The 18321-nt window shown below is 43.7% G+C and overlaps 1 protein-coding gene across 3 annotated transcripts in view; it reads left to right on the plus strand.

The window, feature by feature from the left end:
* HAUS5 (HAUS augmin like complex subunit 5) overlaps positions 1 to 18321 on the plus strand; it is a 740017-nt gene that overhangs the window by 336368 nt on the left and 385328 nt on the right. The window lies entirely within an intron of this gene.

Below are 18321 nucleotides of genomic sequence, written 5' to 3' on the forward strand. Positions count from 1 at the left end.
TTCTTGACGCATTTCAGAAATTACTTCCTTGTTCAACCATTAGATCTACTATAGTCAGTGCCAACATGCTATTTTAAGGTGATTTAATTTAAAACGGGGTTTCATCTTTGTAAATTAATTAGAAATAAATGGCTGTACATATAGAAAAAAAAATATGCCATTACAGACCTAAAACTCAGAATTTTAAGAAGGGAAGGTCATGTGGTCGGTCAGAAGGACACACTCTTTGAGGACATTTTACCTTGTCTTTATTAAAGAAATAAGAATAAGGCCCATCTTTCCCTATCGCTGTGGGGGTGTTCCCTACCTACTTTACTAACTAAGGTGCTCTTCGGTCGACTCTAAATGTCCAAAAAGTAGAAGTCCACTGTCCACAAACAAATACTATCTGACCCTATCACTTATAGAAACAAAATTAAGGGCAGGAGAATTACTCCGTTCTCCTGCTTCGTGCTTTCTGCACTAGTCTTCTTATAATATACAATTTTTAAATAGCCTTTGCCGACTCTTATCTGTTTAACTCTTTTCTCAGTTTGGTATATTTACTTTCCACTTTAGGAGTGCCTCTCCTTGACTCAGATTGATTTAATATAAAGGCTACCTTGGCCTTTAGTACCTCATACTCTTTTTTTCTTATCTCCCACTCTTCTGAGTTTTAGAAAGAATTTGATTTCCCCTCTTCTCAGGGTAGAGATATACCTGCTTTATTATTCACTCTTTTGATTATCTCTATAATTCGCTTTCTCTCATTGCAAATATTCAGATTCGTTAATGTTGGTTTTAATATCTTCTCGCTATCATCGAGATCATTCTTTATTGATATTGCACTTTCTCAACTCCCTTCTAGGGAACGTTATTATTCTTTCTCCCGTTATCACAGTTCAGATTTGGCAAGGATATTCCACTTCCATTCACCTCCCTTCCAGGCAACGTTATTATTCTCTTGCTCACATTATCATAGTTCAGATTTCTCAAGTTAACTTTCACATTTTTTTCTCATTCATACTGAGACAGGTGTTCTGGTTCGTCAGTTGGCTTCTCCTGCCTCCCGTGTCCCCCGTTACCTTCCTTCTTATCAGCGAACGTCGCTGGGGTTTTCACAGGCCTTGCCTCCGTTCGGTTCCTCAATCACACTGTCGCGCCATTCTCCTCGATATCCTTGTAGGCGGTCTTCGCTCTTCCTCGCGGCTTGTCTGTATTTCAAAGGGGAGCCATGCTGCTTGCTGCGGCTTCCCTGTTAGCTTTTCTTCTCAGCTTCTCTGCATTTCAAGGGGAGCCGCGCTACTTGCGGCTTTCACTACAGAGATATCAGCACTGTTATGAGGGCAGGCTGCCCACCACAACTGTCTCGGGGTCAGCCAACAGCCAACTCTTGGCTTGCTCCTCTCAGGCTTTCGCATACGCTGGTCTCTCAGCGTGTGTGCTGCTTCCCAGCAACTTTTGGATTTTGTGGGCGCTGCATCCTGCTTCGGCTCCGCCTCCTCACAAGGTTCTCATTCTCAGGAGTCTTTCTCTGCTTTGACAGAAGTTCCTTTCTTTCCGCTCGTCCCTCTTCTCTCTTTCTAGCTGACGGGGCTCATCTTCTAATCCTTTAATCACAGTGAATTGAATAATTGCGTTTATAGAGACAATTTCTCTTTCTTCTCGATAATACCATCTGTTAGCTTCTTCATCAGCCTTGGTGCTTAACATTATTTGATAGGTTTAACGGTCTCATGTATGCCATCATGTTTCTTGTTCCTGGGAGTTCCTCACAGGAACAGGAGTCCTTGTCCCCTAAGGGGGAGTCTCTCCCGGTGAGGTCCCACTTGCCTCGACCCCTAGGGATGGTGTTGCGGAGCGGGCTAACCTTCTATCCTCACAGTGATGGGGTGGACCCCCCACCCTTGGGGAGAAGAGACGCATTCCCTCGAATTGTCAGTGAGTAGTTAACATTCTGTACCTTGTAGGGCATTAATATTTTCAATTTATTGGAATTGAACATGTACTATTACTACTACATGAAGGAAAAGGTTATCGTAAATTATGTTTGACAAAGGGAGGCCTTTTGGATGAGCACAGGCTACAGACCACGGTATTGATCAGGGTACTGAGATGATTGCTTTTTTTTCATGCTTTTGAAATAAAATCGGAATGCTTTAATCAATGTTTATCAGAAATCAATGTCAAATCTGATCTTGTACTGGAATATCACATTGCAAATTGTGATGGCATGTACTATCTTATATGTTAAAGAGGTTTTTCATATCGTATTGTAATTGAATGTTACTTCTTATACTCTAATTGAATGTACAATGTTTCTGTTGATAAAAAGTAATATGTATTTATAATTTTTGCGAGTGATCATACAGTAATGGATAGGATGACAAAGAATTAAAATGTGCAAAACCCACCCGCGTCTAACATCTGATTCTTTGTTTGCATCAATTTCACTTCATTTAAGATTTAAAGACAGAAAATATTTTTGGGGAATATGATTTAAGCCTAAATTTGAACTTTGTTATTGCAAATGTATTTTACGGTATGTGAACCCAATGGGGCTATTCAGAATAATTTATGATGTTATGTTGATTTGGACCATGCACCGCTACTTCCCAGGGTCAGTCTCCATGTGCTTGCGTATCTCTGCAAAAAAAGGGGGTAGGTTTTACCGGGCAATAGGGTGAGAAGATAGATTCAGAACCAGGAGGAACTGGCGTCTGTGAGTGTTTTGCATGTGGTCATTTGTAACCATACAGATAAGATTCCATGGCTCGGGTATGTGGTAGTGTTTTGTGTTTGTGTGTTGTGTGGTTATGATGGTTGGTCATGTGCACTTGTCCATAAGGGATCCAGAGTCACAGCTGGTCGTAGCTTTGAGGTAATCCGTTATCTTGGTGTGTAGTTGCATTGTTGATGGTTTTGGGCTATGTGGGTGGTTTGCTCTAGGTGTGGACATAGTGATGGATCTCGGTTTATGTGGAGTGTGGTTAGTCCAAGATCTGGTGTAGTGGTGTCAGTTATGTAGGAGGAGCAGGGAGGGAAAAGGGTTTAGTAAAATCGCTCAGTTTGTTGTGGTCTCTGGCGCAGCCGTTTGGATGCCGCTTGATGGTATCTAGCCAGGTACTTGTCTGTGGTTCTTTTGGTCCATCTTGTCTCCTCCCTAGTTTGACTGCGGTGTTGTTGTTGCTAGTGTCCCTTCTAGGTTGTCATTGTCTGCTGAATAGCCAGGTTTTGAGAAGTTTCCAAAGGTGATGTGGTTTTATGTGGTTCTAATTACTTTGGGAATGTTGTTCCAGATGTTAGCAATTAGACGTGAGAACGCTGTTCGGCCGAATTTCCTTTTCATGTAATGTTTTTCTACTATTTGTAGGTCATTGCTGGATCTTAGTTCCCTACCTGGACATTACTGGCTAATCCTGTCTTGGAGGAATTTCTGTGCAAGGCTTTGTGGGGTGATGCAGAGTGCTTTGAATTTGATGCGCTTTTTTACTGGTAACTAGTGTAGGCTTTTCAATGCTGGTGTGATGTGGTCTCTTCTGTTCAGTCTCAGTAGGATCCTGGCTGCTGTATTTTGCACCCTTTGGAGGTTTTTTTTAAGTCTTTCTGGCATTCCTAGCTAGAGACTGTTTGTGTAGTCAATTCTTGTGAGTATCAAGGATCATGGATATTATTGTGGGGGAAAGAGAGGTAGGGGAATAATCCCCCGAGTAGGAGGAAGAAGATTTTTTTGGCGATTTGCGGGTCCAGTGATAGTCTATTGTCCATAATTATTCATAGGTGATTTACTACAACGGTATTCTCTGGTTGCGTTCCGATGCCGATCGGCCAGTCCAGTTGTGGGTTCCCTCTGTCGGATCCTGCGGGTGAGAGTATTATTTCAGTTTTTGCTGGGTTCAGTTTGAGGTTGTTCGTTGTCATCTAGTTGTAGATGTCTGTGAGGCAGTTGTTGAGGTTATTTTGTTCCTGTGTTCTATTTGTGAAAACAATCTGTTGTGTCGTCTGCGTAGTTGTAGGCTGTAAGTCCGTGGGATCGAATAATTTTCATCAGTGGGCGCATGTAGATGTTGAAAAGTAGAGGGGGAGAGGCTGGAACCCTGTGCGACTCCGCAGGATATATTTTTGGTGTTTGAGGTGAACGATGATAGGTAGTTTCTTTCGGTTCGGTTTGTTAGGAATGAGGTAAGCCACTTTAGTGTGGATTCCTTTGTGCCACATTCTATCAATCTTTTTATTAGTGTTGCATGGTGATTGTTTCAAAAGCCACTGATATGTCCAATAGTATGAGGGCCGATTGGGCATTGTTATCTTGAGTTTATTTTCAGGTTGTCCCATATCGATAGTAGTGCTGATTCTGTTCCTCTCATTGTTCTGAATCCAGCTTGTGATCGGTCGAGTATTCCGTTTCTTTCAACGCGTTTAAGAAGGATTTTGTATACATGGTTCTCCAGGATCTTTGCTGGGTAGCGCAGGTTGAGGTTGGTCTGTAGTTTCTTGGGTCTTCTGCGCTTTGATTCCTTTTTTATCAGTGGTTTAATATATGCTGATTTGAAGGTGGTCATCTCTTTTGAGTAATAGATTCATTAGGTTCCGGAAGTGTTGCTGGGGTTCTGTGGTTGAGGATTCCTTTGAAGATGTCTGGGGTCCAGGGGTCCCTTAGGAGATCCTGCAAGGCTGGTACCCTTGATCAGTGTGGTGAAGGTTTCCTCTGTGATTGGTTCTAGGCAGATGAGTTTTGTTGTAGTCTGTGTTTCGTCCGATGTCTGTGGTCCAGGAGTCGTGGTTATATTTGCCCAGGCTATGTTGAAGGTCTCCTGGATTATGTTTATTTTTGCTCTTATGTGGTTGATGATGTTGTCACAAAGTGTTTGTATCGGGGGGGAATGGAGTTTTTGCAGCTAGAGTTTTTTTGCATCTCTTTGATGATTTTGAAGAGTTCTTTCTGTGTATTGTTTGCCGATTATATTCTTGTGGCCTAGTAGAGCTTTTTTGCTTTGAGGACTGTTGCTTTGTATAGTTTTATTTTTCGTGTATAGTTTGAGTTGTCTTTGGCATTTTATTTTGTGTTGTCGGATGTATTTGTCTCTCAATTCTTTTTCCATTTTGCTTTTTCTTTTGTATTTTTTTTTTTTTTTTAGTTCTTTCAGTTATTCTGTGAACCATTTTGCTGCCAGGTTTTTTGTTGTTGATTTGAATGGTTTGGCTGGGGCTAATTGGTCAAGGTTCTTGGTGATCCAATTGTTGAGCATGTCTTCTGCTGTATCTTTGTTTCGCCGTGTTCTCTTTTGCTTGGGGCGGTTGAGTCTATAAGGTTTGTTAGGGCCTCTTGGTCCAGGTTCTCCAATTTCTTTTCTTGCTTGTATGGAGTATTTGTTTTGGGATTTGGGATGTGATGTAGTTAGTATTAAGTAGTGGTCGCTCCATTCTATTGGTGTAGGTGGTGCAGATGCACATAGTGCTTCCCTGCAGAAAATTGCATCCAGGGTGTGTCCGGCATCGTGGTTGGATCCATTTACTATTTGCTTGAAATGCAATGTTTCCAGGAGTGCACAGAGAGCGTTTGCTGTAGACTACTTTTCTTTTTCGAACCATATGTTGAAATCTCCCAGCATGATTAGGTTGTTGTGGTGGGTTGATAGCATGGCGGCCTTGTCTGCTAGTTTCGTTGCAAAGTTTGGGTTGTAGGAAGGTGGTCTGTAAATCAGGAGAAATACTATGCTGGATTGGTCATTGAGTTCTATCTTGATGAGAAGGGATTCATAGTCTTCTGCATTGGTTGTGATGATTCGAGATGCTCTGATGTCTGAATGTTCTTTTGGTTATGGTTGTTGATTGTTGAACCAGGGGTGGTAAACCCTCAGGGTTCTTTTGTTTTAGTAGTCTTTTCCTTCTATTTCCAATGTGTGCACCCGGTGGGGTGGAGGTATCTGGATTCACGAGGGGGTGGAACCGTCAGTGCAGTAACACCAGGATTTGGAATACCTGTCTGGAGGGACAAGGGCTTAACGGGCGCACATCTCTCAATGCATTCACACATAGTTTGGGATGCCTGGACAGAGGCAGCAAGGACTAAAGAGGGGCACAACGGTCAATGCAATCACACCATGAATTGGGACAACTGGACAGAAGGGAACTGCTTAAGGTGGGCACAACAGTTGGTGCAACAGTACTTCGGTCTGGGACAACTGTATAGTGGGAAAGGGCTTGAGGAGGCACTACAGTCGATGCGGTCATGCCTTGGTTGGAATACCTAGACTGTGGGAGTGGGGCCTAAAGAGTGCACAACAGTCAACGCAGTCCCACCTAGAATTGGGACACCTGGACAGGAGAGTGCTCAAATAGGGTCGAACAGTCAATGTAACCATACTTCACTCTGGGAACCTAGCTAGAGGAAGCAAGGCCTAAAGAGGACATACCAATCAGTGCAATAGCTTTTCGATCTGGACATCTGGATCAATGGAGAAAGGCCCAAAGAGGGCCCAACAGTCAATGAAATAGCTTTCAGTCTAAGCTACCCAAGCAGGCTAACTGCGAGGTATGACTGATTTGCACAATCTGGCTAAATGCAAGACATGGCTAAGTGACGCAAGCTAATATTCCCAATCCTGTCTAGATGTGACACAAGCTAGTTTTCACAATGCTATCTAGATATGATGCTAGTAAGTATTCACAAGTATATCTAAATGTGATTCAGTCTAGTATTCATGATCCTGTCTAGATGTGACGAAAGCGGATATTCACAATTCAATCCATCTAAATGTGGCACCGGTAATGCTCACAGTTCTATCTAGATGTGATGCAAGCTAGTATTCACAACCCGGTCTACATGTGAAGTATGGTAGACCTGTGGCTATTTGGCACAATCTGGTTTAGTGTGAAATAGGGCTACCAGGCACAATCGGGGGCCATCTGGCATAATCAGGCTAGATGTGAAATAGGGCTATATGGCACAATCGGGCTACGTGGCATGTGGGGTGCATTGAAAGGGCCCAAACAGAAGTCCCTTTCACATGAACAGCAGAATTGTGAAGACAAACAAAAACGGCTTGGCCTTTGTTTTTTCCAAGTAAAATTGAGGAGCCATGTGGAAAAGAGGCCTACCTGTCATTACCAAAGGAAAGCAGCATTTGAATTCACAAAAGGAGCAATCAAAGATTGGTGTGTGCAAATAAGAGCAGTTTAAATGTGAAAATGTAACACTGCTAACAGAAAAATGTAAGGGAAAAACATGATGTGCGGGTTGACAAAAAGCAATGTATATTATGTTTCACATACAAAACTCCAGTGATATTTGAAAATCCACTTGGTTTTCATGGAAAAATGTCAGCCCAAGACAAACCCTTTTGCTGGCTGTGGGACACATCACAAAGAAATCTCCTTCTGCCAGTCCGGATGTCACATCTCCCATCTGATTATAACGGCAATAAAGTGTCCCGCTAAAGGTGTCGAAATTCAGTTTTCTCCAGACCTGCTGGCTCTGAAGGCATTGACTTCAGGAGAAGTTCCTCTTGGCTGGAGAGGAGAATGACCAATATGTGTGAAAATGGGGGCAGCAACTTCAAAGAGCAAGCTTCCAACACAAAGAGACTACAAAAAAATAACTGTGCACAGGCTGACCTAGTGAAAACAAATGTCCGGAAGGCAGGAGGATGGCCATTTGTCCCACATGAAGATTCACAATGAATTTAAAAGGACTCATTTAGGCCTTTTTCTCAGCAACCATAAGGCGGATTTTCTTCATTTTCGTACCATTTCTTTATGTAATTTCCAGGCGATTTTAGTGATATGAAATTCATCCACCTGCGACTCTGGTAACTGTAATGGCTATCTAAGCTATGTTTCTGGCTGATCTTAACATGTTGCAAATGTGAGAGTTGGTGAGCGGGTGGGGAACAAAAATCGGGGATATGCGGAATAACGTGCATATTCATAACTGTTAAGCTTTTTATGGAATCCGCAAAAAGGTGCCACATGGACGTGCTACATGGTACGGACTTGGTGGTCGGCTTATCTAATTCACCATGATTAGTTGAATCAGAAATGTTTTATTATGGAAGTTGCTAGTAAAATTATGAAGTTGTGATACATAACAAGTTGTTGCCAAAAACTATGCTATTACAAGTGGGAATTGCCATATGTAGCTCCAGACCCCTAAACCAATCCTGAATTGGAGGCTGAGTTTGGGAGGAGAGAGAAGGGTAACTGTCCAATCCTAGTTGCTGGAATTATTGCAGGGTACTGCCCCAAGATTGTAAAATTGGTGGTTTCATTGCTGCTATATAAGGGGGACTGCACTAGGAGGAGGGGACACATACAGACAGAGAGGACCGCTGAAACTTACTATCTGACAGCTGTAAGGAAAAACCAGAGGAGATTGCTGAGAGTGCATCAGGGTGGGGCTGTCTATTTCTAGGAATGCCCCAAAGCTGACTGGGTCTTGTAGGTGGAGAGCAAGAGGCCATCTTTGAGAGTGGTGACCAGACCCCTGCCCAATCTTTCCAGAGTGTCCTGAAAGGCAGCTTGCTTTCCTGAACTTTAAACTGAGGGTTTCTATGCAAGTAGATCTGAACCGTGGGAAACCAAAAGGTGGGGGAGACAGCTTGCCTTAAATACTTACCCTTTATAGTGGGCGGGCAGAGGGTGGAGAAACTGTGTAGATCCTTAGCCTATTTAACTAAAAACCTTAATTTAATTAATTCCCCATTTGGCGGAAAACTACGGGGTAGATTTTGTTAAAATTTGAAATTAACAAAGCTCACTTCCCAGTGTGTGCTGAAAACTATATCCTATAATTTAATTGGGTAATCCTTTTTGTCCTGTTGACCCCGACTTCAAGGAAGAGGGGTGTCTTTGTTCTTAAATCCATCCAACCTTTATATCCAGCTTCCCCAGCACAGGCCTTTCAGCGGAAGGGGGGGAGGGGGTCTGAAATCCAAAATTCCCCAAATCATTCACATTTTTCTGTCCGACTTTCCAAACAGACCAAAGTAGGGATGGTCTGAAAAACAAACCGCTAAATCACCCTGTTTATGTTAAACCAAAAGTGTGGGTACAATCTTAATTGCCATATGTATTTGTACCATTCTTGGAATCCTACTGCTTACCTTTTTAAGCCCGAAGGAAAATCAAAATCGCACAACACTACATGATAATTGCTTTCGTTATTGATCAGTATAATTATTCCTTGAAGTGAAATTTGCAGAATTGAAGATTGTGATCTTTTCAACTCTTTTGTGATTTATTTATGCTGAGAGAAGTTGATTGTGTTGTGCCACAGATAAAGTGGTTGTTGACATTTATGTGCTAATTTCTATTACTTTTATTTAAATAAATACCACTATAGTTCCCGTACACCAATCTGATTCTTGGCTAATATTTAGCTCAGGGGGAGGGATCCAAGGGGCATGATATGTCTGAAATGTAGGGCTGAACAAAAGAATCCACTAAACAGTTTGTTGTGTCACACCTTAAGTGGGGATGGAAGGAAACCCTGCATTTAGGGTGGCTTCTCAATAAACTGCTACATACAGCAGCATGTTAAGTGTGAAATAGCGCCATCTGGCACATTCGGGCTGTCTCCAGCAATCTGGCTGTCTCCAGCAATGTGGCTATCTGGCACCATCAGGCTAAATGTGAAATGGGGCTATCTGGCGCAATCAGGCTAAATGTGAAATAGGGCTATCTGGCGCAATCAGGCTAAATGTGAAATAGGGCTATCTGGCACAGTCAGGCTATCTGGCACCAGCAGGCTAATGTGAAATAGGAATATCTGGCACCAGCAGGCTATATGTGAAATATGGCCATCTGGCACAATCAGGCTAGATGTGAAATGGGGCTATCTGGCACAATAAGGCTAAATGTGAAATAGGGCTATCTGGTGCAATCAGACCAGATGTGCAATAGGGCTATCTGGCACCACCAGGCTAAATGTGAAATGGGTCTATCTGGCACAATCAGGCTATGTAGCACCAACAACCTAGATGTGAAATGGGGCCATCTGGCACAATCAGGCTACAGGTGAAATAGGGCTGTCTGGCACCAACAGGCTAAATGTGAAATAGGGCTATCTTGCACAATCAGGCTAAATGTGAACACAATGAACTCAATGCTGGTGGAGCATTGATAAGGTAGGTGTGGGCTGGTCACTTTAATGGGAAGCAGTAATGGCTGCACCCCCTGCCTGTAGCCACACTTATTCATTCAGTGGCTGCTGGATGATGGCTGCAGGCCCCACAGGCCAACACGGGTCAACACAGTTTGGAGCTGCTTCTGCAGAAGCTGCCCTTTGCCTCAGGTCCTTAGACGAGGGGTCTGCAAAGGGCAGGGACTGCCTTAAGCGATTGCCAGGCCCAATCACGGTCCGTAGTGCGGGGTGGGGAGACGGGAACAAGATTGCAGGGGAAGCAGGCAGGGGAGGGCAGGAAAGATGGGGGGTGTGGGGGAATTGCGCAAAGGGCTGGAGAAGCAGGCGGATAATATTACCCAAGAGAAAACTAATTTCGTTTGAAATTAAGCGAAAATGGTGTCGCTCCCAGCCAGCAATGTCAGGCTTTAGAAAAACCGTGTAATGGAAATATTATTGATCAGAATTAGTAAAACTAAAAATGGGGTGTACAACTTCAAATTAGGCTTAACAATTGATAAAAAATATCATTGGACAGAAACAAAATTGACATGCCCGCGTATTGTAATGTCTATAAGTAAGTAACTTTATTGGTCAACACGGTGGCTTTTCAGTCAAAACTATTATGTTGCTGTATTCATCCAAAGTGCTTCCATGTCTACTCTATGCTACAGAAATTTTGGGGGGAGCAAGATTTAGTAAAGAAATCAATCGGTTTGAAGCTAAATTATTAAAAATTGTATTTAGAATGCCTAAATCCCTACCCAGAGAATCTTTTACTAGAGTTCCAATTTCTGAGTGCCAGTGATTTTTTTTTTTTAGATCATAAAATGGCAATGCTGTATGTGAAACGGTGTACTCTCAATAATTATTGTGGATCTTATGAGAAGCATTGAGACAGATATGATTGTGTTTGATACTAGCCCTATAGCAGCGATGAGTAGAGTTTACTCTAGATGGGCTAAGGAGAATGCACATGTGTGGTTGCAATATGCTCACGCAAAGACTAAACAGCTACTAAAAACTACTATATTGAATTACACCAAAGAACGTGATATGACCAGTATTGCGACTAAATTTCATACCGGGCTGTTTTTACAATTTTGGTCTATAGACTTGGGGAAGCCCTCATAGCAAGCTGCCTATCCTGATGGGAAAACTGTTACACAATACTTGTTGTTCAAATGTAATATTCGAAACACATTTGAGACCATTGGAGTCAAGCTAAGAATTGACAGGCATTTAAGAAATTGTAGATTATGCGGGATATTAACCCTAGAAACTGCAGAACACATATGTCAATGTTTTTTAAGAGAAATATCTTGGGGCTTACAAAAATAGCGGTGATGACTTAAATATGATTGATATCTGGAGACTTTTATTGCTTGGAAATTATCAGAATTTAATATTTTACATGATAGTTTTTTATGAATTTATCGTAACTATTTTAACAGAATTGTCTGATGGTATCTGGTTTTAATCTCTTTTATAAGTTTTATTACTAGTTGATGTATTTTTTGCTGATGTGTTTATGATGTTTTTGGAATTGTGCAATGTTCTTTTATACGTAAAGCCTTAATTGGCTGTACACATATTAATTAAATAAACTGCAAATTAAAAATTTTGTGAGCCCTAAAATATTTGCATGAATTATAATTTTGAAAACAAATTAAAATGAAAGCTTGCTTTCCAGGGTAAATTGATATGTAATTACAACAACTTATATTTAATTCATATAGTGTTAAGATATGACGGGTGCGCTGGAGAATTGAAAATCATAAGTCATATATTCTGCAATCTAGTAAGGCAGTGTTTGACAGTTTATGAACATTGATGCCTGTATAAGTTCCAAAATGTCAGTAAAGTTTCATATTAAATTTAAAACATATGTTTGAAAGAAATCTGCAAAAACAACCATATGAGTATTCTGCAACGTTGCTGCAGACACAAAAGGTACATGACCAGCATATACAAAACGTTAAACTTTAGTCATACGCATGTTATAGGGTCCACTTACTTTGCAGTAAGTTGAAGACCAGGAGCACACCCACTCGCCATCCTCAGACATCACTGCTCAGGCCAACTGACCATTAGCACTCCAGCATCATCGCACATCCAGCTTTCCCTGAGCTTACAGGCATCCGCATTCGAACACCATGCAGGGATGATCAGGACTACTCAAACATGTGTCTCACACAAACTCAGGACACAAAGCTTGCAGGTAGAAAGTCCTGTCTTTCTTTTGAGTTCTGTCAGTTTCCAGATCTTAGAGTTCTCCATTTGAAGGGGGATTATGGGTTCTTGGGATTCCTGTGGTGGGTGGTTCCAGTGACCTACATGGTTTCCAGATGCTGCAGGAATTTGGAGAGCTATGGAAGAATATTTGTAGAAGATATTAGTAATGGTGCTGCTGCTGGCGAATGCTGAAACTAATCCAAACCATTGGTCTGATGGTAAACGGTAGAACAGTGATCCAGCAACAGGTAGTTCGCAAGGTGGCCCGTCACAAAGAACCATGTAGTAAGTCCACTAGTCTTTATTAAAATTATTTTCCGATAGTATAGCTGTATCTCTTGTGGCAAGGATATCTGGGCCTAGCAAGGAGTTGGGAAATTTTTTGCTAGGGCCGTCTCTCTCTGGTCTACCCCGGCTTTGACCCGCCTCCCTAACCCAGACGTCCTTTTCAGGGATCTTAGTACCCTGGGATAGGTTAACCCCATCTGACTTTCACTTCCTGGGCTTTTCATGTTTTCCCTAAATCGTTGGCTACCTGACTCCCTAGGCATCAGCTAACTTTCCCTCTCCTATACCTGCTTAGTGTTCTCAGGGAGTAATGAATGGTACCTTCATTCGCCCAGTGTCACGCTCACTCCTTTCACGCCCTCTCATAACTGACCCTTCTCCATACTGGTCTCGTAAGTAGTTCTCCTCCCACCACGTCACTGTCCCTCCAATCTCTCACTCCGCCTTTCCACCTCCATCCTTCGGTCTTCCTTTCCTATTCCTGTTCTTACTAACGCTCGCACCTCCAACTACCCCTCTACCTCTGTCTTCACTTCACTCCTTCCTCACACTCTACTTCCATGCTTCTTACTATTCTTCTAGATACAATATCGTAGTTTTATATATGCCAATAGCTACTCCTAATCTCCCACTCAGTCGCTCTTCCCACTCTCGCTCTATTATTGTTCCTACTTCAATAAATAAATTGTTCACCCTCCTACTGCTTTCTTTACTTCTCTCTACTCGCTAATGCACACTATCTCCCTCCACTATCCACTACCAGTCTACTACTTATTTACTTCACCCGCTACTCCTGCTCTCTACTATCTTTATTCCCAGCTACGACTGCCACTACTACTACTACTACTCCACTCCACTACTCTAACTCTACTCCTCACACTCTCCTCTCTCACACAAACACTGCACAGACTCCCTCCTTATAATAGCCTCTGCACTCCTTTCACTCCTTTCTCCTCTGGTGTCTTGGACGTCCTCCACCACCTACTGTCCTCCCCCAACTAACCCACACTTACACACCTCCGTAAATACACCACCTCCTTCCAGGATTGGATTCACACTCTATCCAGTCACTTACCTGGCTCCAGGGGGTGTGACGGGGAAAGGCCATGGGAGGGCTTAAAAGGGCTAGTAATCCCTGCCCCTTTTCAAACATGGACCCTGCTGAGGTCTAGGGACGTTTAAATAATATCTCTTGTGGCATAGTGAGTTTAAGGCCTTCTGGGGACTTTATTATTAAAAATAATCCCTGGTGGGTTAGCGGGCCCCCTGTGGGTGCAGACACAAGCAGGCAGTCTGCTGAAGCCTGCTGGTGTTGTGAAACATGTGGCATCCCTTGGTGCCATGTCTACCCTTGCGTCGTCCTGCGTACGGTGTTATGGCGTCTTCACGGCACCCCATGACAGCGATCCCGCTGCAGTCTCCAGATTTTCTCTTGATGTGGCGGGACTCTCCCAGGCCCTGCGGCTGGCATCCTCCTCTTCATGGAGCGGCTGCCCCACTCCAGCCTCTCTGCACCCGTGTTGGGTACCTGTGTTGGGCCAGGGTGGGCTCGCCCTCACTCCCTTTGGCCTACTGTGACAATTCTCGCCCTGTCACAGTAAGCCAATATGCTTTTGGCAAAGTTATTTATGATACCCGGAATTTATTTGCATAATGATCCCAGACTCATTGGTCTGTCCGGTCATCAGTGCTTTTGTCTGTGCTGTCACCTCTTCTCGGTGTCTTTGTAGGGGCGAGCAGGGGGTTCGATTGGTCCGAAAGCAAGACCCCAACGCAGAGTGCTTGTCTATTCCAGTGCCTCTGATATCCACAGACACTGGCAAAGCTTCACTGTCACGGCTGGTTTCAGATGGGCTGCAAATCCGTGAGGGCTTCTGCTCAATCCAACTTCAGACAATTCATCCTTGTAATGGTGAAGACCCTCTTTCTGAGAACTGGCTTCAATTCTGTGATGGTATCCATTCAAACATTTTGGTGGCCACCCGTTCACTGAGGGCTGCCACATTCAAACTTAGAGGGTCTGATCGCCGACTTGGTGTTGGGATGTGGATTCCCAATGAAAGCCCCAAACATGCTTTCATTGAATTCTTGTTCTTGCAGGTTCCCAGCTGCACCATAATTGGGCTACATCCATATAATCCATTTTGTCTATGTAAGACTGGTTTCCTACCCTACCAAAGAAAAAGAGGTCAGATGTGGAAAGCCACCTAAATTTCACATTCACCAACACGTAGGACTACCAGACTTTGTTACAAAGAATGTTCTTGTAACACAGTGCTCTGTAGAGCCACACCCGGAGCAATCTGCAACCAGCCAGTAAGACGCACAATGCTTGTCGTTTGAGAGTACTTGCACAGGACAAAACAGGGTACTTGGTGTACCCTCACTGTGCAGAGCCTCTTGACTCCAGACGATAGAATGTTACCTTAAAACGGATGGTTCAGCAACCATGTTGCCCCTATATTAACGGGGACTTCACCAAATACACAGAAGGAATAACTGATCAAATCTAAGATGACCGACACGGTTGTATCCCTTGACTTTCTACAGTGTCCGTTATAGGCCCTAGAGAGTAGAACAGGTGGGGGGTGGGGAAACAGAGCAAGTAGATCTGTAAAAGGTGAGAAGGAAGTTCCCTGCCAGTCAGGGCTCTAGTACTATTTAATTAGAAGTGCAAGATTGCTCAAATGGATGCAGTTGTCAAGAGGAGGAATCCAGCTGCTACACAGCGAGGCTGTCTGCTGCCCCAAGCTCGCCATATCTGGCTGCCATGTGGCAGGTCTTTGGCCTGAAGAACCATCTGATAAATCTGAAACGTCCCCCTAATATGGGGACTGAGAATCTTGGCAAAAGCACCTGCACCCTGAGAGGGTCAGAGACATCTGAAAAGTTTCTAGAACCCGAGACGATCATTGAAAAAAAGGCTATTAAACGTCATGCACTGTAAGTGGAAATGGGTGAAATCTGAAGAGATGTCGCACATTTCGAAGCTACTTGATTGGTTCTTGAGACCAGCAAGTAACCAAGGATTTAAGAGTTTTCAGTAAGAATTGAAATGCCTTCATTGTCCTCAAAGTATGTGTGCTAACTGCCACCGGAACCACAACATGCTCTCTTCAGGTACAATCTCAATGGGGCCCTCCGTATTGGGGCTTGCATCTACATCTTTGAGCAGCTCAGCAATTTTCCCCTGCTTTCTTCACAGGCACCGAGCGTACTTATGACAGACCATACGGTGGCCATTTTCTGCTTCTACAACCAAGATGGAACAAGGTTGTTTCTGCTTTGCAGACTAGTTAAAGAACAGTGATACTAGGCGACTAGTACGACATCTTCTCAGTGGGAAATCACTTGGCAGGAGACTTCAATGTGAGGGCCGACTAGCTCAAACTCTACACAAGTGGAAACTGCCAACTTGCATAGTGCTCCAGATAGTCAGCAATTGGAGTTTTCTTGTTTGATGTTCAGGCATCAAGCTACACTCTTCTTTTAAAACCTACCGATTGGCCTTGTGAGGTCTATCTGAATTCAGCAGTAGGCCCCTTTTCTCTCTACACCCCAGAAACCTTAATGAGCTTAGAACGTAGTATCTCCAGGTCACTTCACCTCATCTGTCCTGGGACTTAAACATTGTACTCTCCACACAAGTGCATAGACTATTTGAAGCAATGGCTCACTAGCAGAGGCACAGTTTGAATAGGCAGCCTTGCGAATTACTTTTGGATGACTTTTGTACCGTTTTCAGTATGGTCACATTTTTTTCATCCTCCCAGGTTTTAGTGTACTTTGTAATGGCCAAAACCTCTGGAGGGAAGGAATGGGATAAGGGATACATTTAAGAAGTTACTCAATGTAATGAATACTGTACTCCTGGACTAATTTACTTTTACCTTGCAGGAGTACAATGATGAGAAGAGGCTAAAACACCCACTCATCCCTCACACTTCTACAAACCAAGAGCCAACACAATCATAGAGTTAAAACAGGCACAGTCAAGACATACCTGCTTTTCCTTTTGAGGTAACTTGGGCCAAGGGAAGGCTATACTCTTATGTGGATCAGTAGCAACCCAAACAGCGAACAGTACAAAATAAAGGAATGTCCAGTCAAGGTTAAAAATAGTTACACTTTAATTAAACATAACATGTACAATAATAACTGACTAGACAAACACTACTCAAAACCCACCGCTGAGGAAAGAGCACAGAATAAGCAAAGATAATAGATGCAGCACTCTGGGTAGTGAATCGGGGGTGAAAAGGCAAGCAGAAGCAACAATGTTCTTGAGAAAGGATATGTACTTGTGATCTAAAAGGGTTCAACGAGACCTAACCAGTCTCTAGGGCCCCTAAATGGGTATGCAGTAATAAAAACGTGGCAAAAATGTCGCCCTTACAAAAAAATCGCGGCAAAAATACTGTGGTTTGACCCGGTAAAGGTGTGCCCCATTATACCATTTCAGGGGAGCGGGGATGTCCCCGTTCCCCTGAAATGGTATAATGGGTCCAGGGGTTGCGGGGGTGTTCCCCGCATCCTTTACATGGATTGCGGCGGCAAAACCACAGCCTTTTTGCCCTGATTCTTTGTGTAAACGGCAATTTTTGCCGCAATTTTAACACATTGAACCCCTAAATGGACCAAGGGGGCAATTAGCAGTTAGTAGTACCTTCTTTGCAGTTGTTGGTGGTTCAGCAGCGCCGAACCAGACTTCTTGGTGCTATGTGAAGATCGGTAGAGAGCAAAAGGAAGCAACAGAGGGTCCTGCAGATTCAAACAGTTCTTGAAACACGCGCCAAGCAGTTCAACAGCATAAAACGCTAGGATCCCGCTTGTCTTGACTCTCAGGATACCCGAGTCCTAATCCGGGGCCAAAGGGACAAGATTAGTCTTTTTCATGTGCTCCCAAACGTGTGGGAGGCTGGCACACAACTGCAGGGGTCTTCCAACACAGTGAGGTCCTGGGTTCCACTGTGGCTGGTAGAGAGGCATGTCTGGCTCCAGCAGCAGATAGCCCCCAATGGTCCCTGGGGATGGTTAGGGGACAGAGCTGGTCTCTGCCTTGGAACACCTACCTCCACCTCACAACTTGAGAGAACTGCTCCCTCTGCATGGTCCAGCAAAATCTTAAGTGATGATCCAAAGACGCATCATGATGATTCCCAAGATGATTCAAACAAGTAGTGGGAGACCCCGTCTTTTATAGCCAACAATCCCCAGGTGATTGGACTAAGGCTTGCCTGCTTTAGGGATCCAATCCCTGCTCTTGAAATGAAATGTGTGGACTTTGCCCTTATGCTGCCACATCCAAAGTGCTTTGCTCCAGAGGAAGTGGAGGGGACAAGAAAGAGAACTAGAGGCAGAGGGAATCAAGATGGCAGAACAGTTCAGTCCAAAAACTGTACAAATCTCTGGCTATCCTAGTACCACCACTCCCCTTCTCAATAGGATCAAAGGCCTTTAGAAAGGCAGCACCCTGGTGTGAGGCATGGCTTTCTGTGAATGAGTGTGCCTCTTGGTTTCTGCTCCCAGTGGTTGTACCAGGGAGAAGGGGGTTACCTGCCCTTAAAAAGGAGCAAAAAAGGGCACTTCACCAGGCTACCTTCCTGCCAGTAGGGTGGGGTCCAGCGTGTCTGGGGGAATACAGCTAACCCCCCTCCACAGCTGAACTGGACACACAGGGGTAACACATGCACATA

This window comes from Ambystoma mexicanum, chromosome 1p (genome assembly GCF_040938575.1).
Source record: "Ambystoma mexicanum isolate Mex_15411 chromosome 1p, UKY_AmexF1_1, whole genome shotgun sequence".
Taxonomy (NCBI): domain Eukaryota; kingdom Metazoa; phylum Chordata; class Amphibia; order Caudata; family Ambystomatidae; genus Ambystoma; species Ambystoma mexicanum.